Source organism: Sciurus carolinensis, chromosome 16 (genome assembly GCF_902686445.1).
Source record: "Sciurus carolinensis chromosome 16, mSciCar1.2, whole genome shotgun sequence".
Taxonomy (NCBI): Eukaryota; Metazoa; Chordata; class Mammalia; order Rodentia; family Sciuridae; genus Sciurus; species Sciurus carolinensis.
In genome coordinates, this window is record NC_062228.1 from 53,701,052 (window position 1) to 53,707,725 (window position 6,674).

General features: G+C 40.3%; 1 pseudogene; it reads right to left on the reverse strand.

The window, feature by feature from the left end:
* Positions 1-940: 940 nt before the first annotated feature.
* Positions 941-2,864, reverse strand: LOC124966139 (zinc finger protein 189-like; annotated as a pseudogene).
* Positions 2,865-6,674: the final 3,810 nt, after the last annotated feature.

The window sequence follows — 6,674 nt, forward strand, 5'->3', positions numbered from 1 at the left end:
AGGGGAAGCTCTAGAGCCAGAAATAAGAATTTTTACATTGCATGCAAAATCTAGATGCCATAAAACCCAAAGAAATACCAAAATATCTCTAGCTTCCTATCATAAATCCAGGTCTTTATATTTCCAATCCTTGGTAATCAAAATATGTACAATTTCACATGCTCCTGGTTATGCAGGAATAAGCTTATTCATATAGTATTACAAATATCTCTTACAGATGGGACAGCACAAAAGAAGAGCTATCTTCTGCCACTGTTTTAGGCCCATCTTGGTGGCAAAAAAGGCACTCCCAAAGATTGCTTGGTAACACCTTTGTGAGGTTAGGTTTGTTAGTTACTCACATGACCTTTACATGTGAACTTAATGGTTCACTCACTTCCCTGATCAGGGAATTACCAGGCACTGTAACAGCCTTTCATTAACTTGCATGCTGAGCAATTAGCTTCCTGAAACAAATGACAAAAACTTTGTATACTGGTCTCAAAATCATCTGGGTGTTGTTTGACAACTCATATGCTAATCGCTAGGCTTTGGCATGCACAGCCAAACATAATGGAATTGAAGGACCACATGAGATGGGGGCAAAAGATTCCTGATTATTCTCAGTGATTTTCTGGGTCAGTTGCTCCCAGTTCCCTGGCACTCATTCAACTTTGTCTTCAGAGCACCTCCATGTTCCACACCTGGGTTCAACGTCTCTGCTGAAAGATTTGTTAAAAGGTGCTTAGATACACTAGTGAGTCTTTGTCCATGATCATGAATACAGAGTCATAGAAGTCAGTTGCACATGGGCGTGTGTCCACTACTCACAGGACCTTCAGAAACCATTCGCCTGAAGCCCAGGACAACTTGCTTTATCAGAAAATCTGACCCATATTGAGCCACACTAAAACTGCACCTGGGTAGCTAGTCTCAAATTAAACTGAGCCTACTTATTTCTCTACATTTCCTGCATCCATGAAGTATGCAATGTTTGATGCCAAATAGGAGAGATATGGCAATCGAAGGCTTCACCACAAGCATCACATTCATGGATTTCTTGGGTTTTCACCTCTGCATGGATCTTCTGGGTTAATAAGGCTGCGCTGTTGACTGAAACTTTTGTCACACTTCTCACACTTGTCAGGTTTCTCTCCTGTGTGTGTTCTCTGGTGTGGAACCAGACTGAGTTCTGGCTAAGGGCCTTTACACATTCCATATGTTTATGGGGCTTATTACCTGTGTGAACACCTTGATGTCAAATAAGATCACAAAGCTAACTGAAGCTTTTGCCACACTGGCTGCAGAGATAGGATCCATCACCAGTGTGGAATTCTTTGGTGTTCTGTGAGAAATGAACTCTGACTAAAGCTTTTCCCACAAATAGTACACAGATAGGGCTTTTTGCCAGTGTGCATTCTTTGATGCTGTGCCAGATAAGCACTAACACTAAAAGTTTTCCCACATTCATCACATTTGTAAGATTTTTCCTCATGGTAGGCCTCCTGTTGTATAACAAGACTGCAATTTGGATCAAAATTGTCCTTAGTTTCACTGTATGGATAAGTATTCTCTCTGGTGTGGATTCTCTGATGCTGAATAAGACCTGAGCTTCTACTAAAGACTTTTCCACACTCCTCACATTTAAGAGGTTTGTCTCCTGTGTGAAGTCTCTGATGATTTGTAAGATTGCAAAGCTGACTGAAACTTTTCCTGCACTCATTGCGCTGATAAGGCTGTTCACCAGAATGGATCCTCTGATGTTCAATAAGGAATGAAATCTGACTGAAGATTTTCCCACATTCTCTACAAAGAAAAGGTTTTTCACCAGTGTGAATTTTTTTGGCGTTGTATAAGGTATGAACTTAATCTAAAGGCTTTCCCACATTCACCACATTTATGGGGTCTTTCCCCAGTGTGAATTCTCTGATGTTCAAGGAGCAATGAATTTTGGCTAAAGCTTTTCTTACATTTGGTACAGTTATAGGGTTTCTCTCTGATGCTCAATAAGGTGTGGGGTTTCTCACTTGTATGAATCCTCTGATCCTTCTCTGGCTGAAGCCCTGTTTGCATTTATTACACTGGTAGGGTCTTTCTCCAGTGTGGATTTTCTGATGTCTAGTAAGGGTTGAGCTCACCCTAAAGGTTTTCCCACAGTAATTACACTCATAGGGCCTTTCCCCAGTGTGAACTTTCTGATGTTCAATAACAAATGAACTGCAGCTGAAACTCTTCCCACCTTCATTGCATTGAAAAGTTTTCTCACCAGTATGGACCCTTTGATGTTGAATGAAATGGGCTTTGTGAATAAAACTCGTTCCACATTCTTCACATTTATGTCATTTTTCTTCTGAGTTTTGTTTCTTATGGATAGTATTATTGTTCCCTCTGATTATTTTCTGTTCTTGGGTCAAAGATTCCTGTGGTATTTCCCATAAGAAGATTCCTCTCTGTTTATCTAACTTACTACAAGTTCAAAGATTTCTCTACCCATGGGACCCTGGTCAATTTCACTTTTGATTCTTGTAACTATTACACCCTGTGACTCCACTTCTTCCTCAATTTCTTTAATTTCTTGTTTTACAGTTGGTTCTTCATCCTTATCTCTGTTCAAACATCCAGTGAGACCAGGTTCCCATAATTCTCCATCATGACATCTTTATAGAGGTCATGAGCTGGGTCCAGATAATCCCACTCCTCCCTGTCCTGCTCCAATTCTCTATTTGCATTCACTTGTGACCCAATTCAATTCAATTCAATTCAATTCCATCAGGCTTTTTAAGCATCTACCTTGGGTCCAGGCACTGTGCCAGATGCAGAAGACACAGAAGAAGGTCAAAAATGGTTCCTTACTTTGGATCCAGTGGGGAGCTTGGGGAGGCCATTCTCCTGGCCAGAGAAGAGTGGTGGACTCAAGGAAAGGCTCTGGTGAGGCCTAGCCAGCTGCTGGACATTAGGCCCAATGGAGACAAGGTTCCCTGGCTGGGTTGACCAGGTCTTCCTCAGTCCCTGAGTGGTCAGTACCCCAGTGGCATATAAGACATGCTCCCTGACTGTCCCCCCAACCTTGAATTCCCTCCCCTGCCTGGCTGCACAGTCTTTTGGAAACTGAGTATTTTGTGTTGGCAAGAGTGGCTAATCCAACCAGCAGGCCTCAATACATGATTGCTCACAGTTTGAGGATCACAGGAAGCTTTAGGTATTTTGTGTTGGTAAGAGCAACTAGTCTAACTGGCAGGTCTCAAGGGATGTCACCAACAGCCTTGAGTCTCAGCCACAGCCTGTGGGGGGAGGGAACAAGTAAGCCTTGGAGGTGTGGACCACTGGAAAGAAAAAGTCTGAAAAGTAGTATTAAGAAATAAACACAGAAGATGAGAAATACATTTTTTAAAGTGGGTGCATTAATGGGTGGAAGAGACCTGCTGGGTATGATCCTAACAAATGGAAAATCCCATGAATGCTTTATTTAGAATGAAATGCACCAAAGGAATTTATGGTGAGGAGGGGTTCTTCAAGGTATAAGAAGTGAGAAGCCCAGGGGAGATTGGCTTGACTGGGGACTCATCACTTGCGCAGTAATTCTTCTTCCTCCAGGCAGCTGGCTCCATGAGACTAGGTGGGGCACTGGTATCTCTCTCCACCTGCCGGGAATTGTGTTTGAACCTAGGGCTGTTGGAGCCAATAACTTCCTCAGAATGACAGCCTTCTCTTTGAGCAGGACGTCTGCCAAAGCAACAGAGCAATCTCAGACGGGTGAAATTGCACCAAGAGTTCTCCAAAGGGCCTCCCTCTGCTTCAGAGATGGCGCAGACATGCCCACAGCTCACTCCTGGCTTCCAACATTTGAGGTCCATAGGGGATGGAGGGACACTTCAATCTGCTTCAGATAATGGAGAAATGCCAAGGGACACCTTCCCAATTATCTTTCAGGTAGGTAACTCTCCATCTGCCACAAGCACTCATACACTGGGATTCCTTTGATTCTCAAACCCCGGGGGAAAACATTTTTCTGTAATCAAGTCTGATTCAAATACAAGTTGGAACATAGAGAGCGATGGCCCAAGGAAAGGATAAATTATAGTATCATTTTATAGTTAGACTTGCATGAACAGAGTTGCTCAAACCAATTTAAGACCAAGGAAAAGAGGTGTCACTTTTTTAAAAAGTATCTTTTAAAAGGTAGGGTTTTTTAATACCTTTGTTATATTCATATATTTATTCATTGATTCATTGATTTATATGCAGTGCTGAGGATCAAACCCAGAGCCTCACACATGCTAGGCAAGCAAGTACTTACCACTGAGCCACAATGCCAGCCAAGAGGTGTCACTTTTAAATCCAAACTGATATAAACTTTCTGGTATGTTGGGATTCTACTTTCTCAGTATGCTCCTACCTAAATGCTATAAAAAGAGGGAGACAAAGGGAAAGGGCCGACTTTGACCCAAAAGTGCGCTCTGGTCTGATAAAGATCTTCCACATTCTCCTTTAAAGAGTCATTATGGCTGTTTCCTCTTTTTAGAAAACCCTCTTTTTTTTAGCTCAGTTTTTCTATTTGCCTTTGGTTCTGTGCACCTAAATTAATCATTTTCTGATCAGTTTTTTCAGAAATATTGTTTTGTTTTAACTGGAGTTTTTTTTAAGTAGTGGTGATGGTGGAAGTGAATTTGGCCCCCATGGAGGACAGGAGGCCATCTGAATTCTTGATTTCAGTGTCCACCATGGCTGAAAGACTCTACTCCTAATATTCCCAATTTCCCAGTTCCTTCCTCTGTTTGGTTTAAGTCATAATGTAAAAATCTGTGACAGATTTACTTTCTAAAGGGTTAAACTTGATAGACACTGTGTAATCTTTTTTTTTTTTTGTCTCCTCTGGGGATTCAGTACCTGGTTAAAAGCTACTAAACCTTTGTTTCCTGTCTGTTTTATGTACATTTCTGCATACTTATCATGTCTGCATACATTTTGTAGCATTTATTGTTTACATGGTATCAGAATGTAATCAGAGCACTTATTGATACATGAGTGCTCATACATTAAGAAAAGTGGACCCAAATGCCTTTAGTTTATGTGAAACTTTGATCAAAATATCAATTTAAATTGGTAAAAGTAAAGATATCTTTGAAATTAATAAAACACATTTTCCTAGATGGTCAGTTAATTAAGAAAGTTTTAGTTTCCGAAAAATGTTTAAAGTGCAATGTCCATTGCTTTAAAGAATTTTTCTTTGGCAGGAATAACTAGGCTTGTCTGATATCTTGGTTTTCATGGGTAACATACAATTCTTAATGAAACCTTTCTAGGTAAATGTGTATTAAAAGAGACCTCTACTGCTCTTTAAGATAATTTCTTTTGTCTGTTAGGTTTTGTTAGAAAAATCCTAAGTCTTAAAAGAATGAAGGTTTATACCTGTTTTAAAGGCTTTTAAACAATTACTCCATAAATGGTTAAATGAGCAACTATTATTTTAGGTTATTACAATATAGTCGACACCCTAGATATATGTGACTATATGTCTACATTATATGTGTGTGTATATATATATATATATATATATATATATATATATATATATTTAGTTGTAGAGGGACATAATGCCTTTATTTTATTTATTGATTTTTATGTGGTGCTGAGGATCGAAGCCAGTGCCACATGTGTGCTAGTCAAGTGCTCTACCACCAAGCCCCAGTCCTATGCACTGCCATTTCAAAACCTGGTTTATATGTGGTTGCTTTGAGTGACTTTATATCTGTTGCCTATTAGTGTTTTGCACTTTGGTGTACTACTCCTAAGAAAACAAGCTGAGTTTAGACAATAAACCATCACCTACAGTAGAGATAGAGATGCCTGTCTTTCTTCCAGTACCAAATGCTGACTTCCAGAAATTCAAAACCCATTGCCTCCACTTTAAGATGGGTGGAACTGCCCTTCTGGATATTTAAAATTTAACTTAGAGACCAAAATCAAGGCAGTAAAAGGGTTCAGAAAAAAACAGCCAATATTTTGGCCCTTACCCTCTAAGGTCAGCCAGAACTTGGGTAATGATAGGACTTCACTAAGGACCCTGTGACTCTGAGTCACCCAACCTGCCCATCAGGAGGCTCAAGAGGACCCTAGAAAACAGGAAGCCAACCAGTCCATTCTGCAAAGAGGAGGGTCAGTGGAAAGAGAAAGATCCCTGATGCTTCTAAGGGAAGCCACATATGGTCAGCAAGACCCCCATCCATCCTGGCAGATGGTAAGACTTGTAGAGGAAAGATGAAGAAGCCAAGAGGCCTCTCACGAGTTCCCAAGAGTGATCTCTGAATAATCTCAACTGATTTTTAAGAGTAGATAGAAACAAGGTCAATTTTGGCCAACTTGATCCTAAACACCTGGCAGGAGGGTGTAATCTAAAGCACAGTCATACAAAGAAGACAATTTTTTTTGTAACTTTAGACATATACTTGTGTCAGTTCTCAAAAAAGTAAGCATAACTTGGAGGTTATAAGGGGGTCCTTATACAGGAATGCCTAATAATTACCATGAAAGTCTCTGCCAGAGTCACAAATTTCTTCTAAGTCAACTAGTCAACTCAAGACCTAAAAATCTTTCTTTTACATTTTTTTTTCTGGGTACTGGGGATTGAACTCAGGGGCACTTGACCAATGAACTGCACCCCCAGCCTTATTTTGTATTTAATTAGAGACAGGATC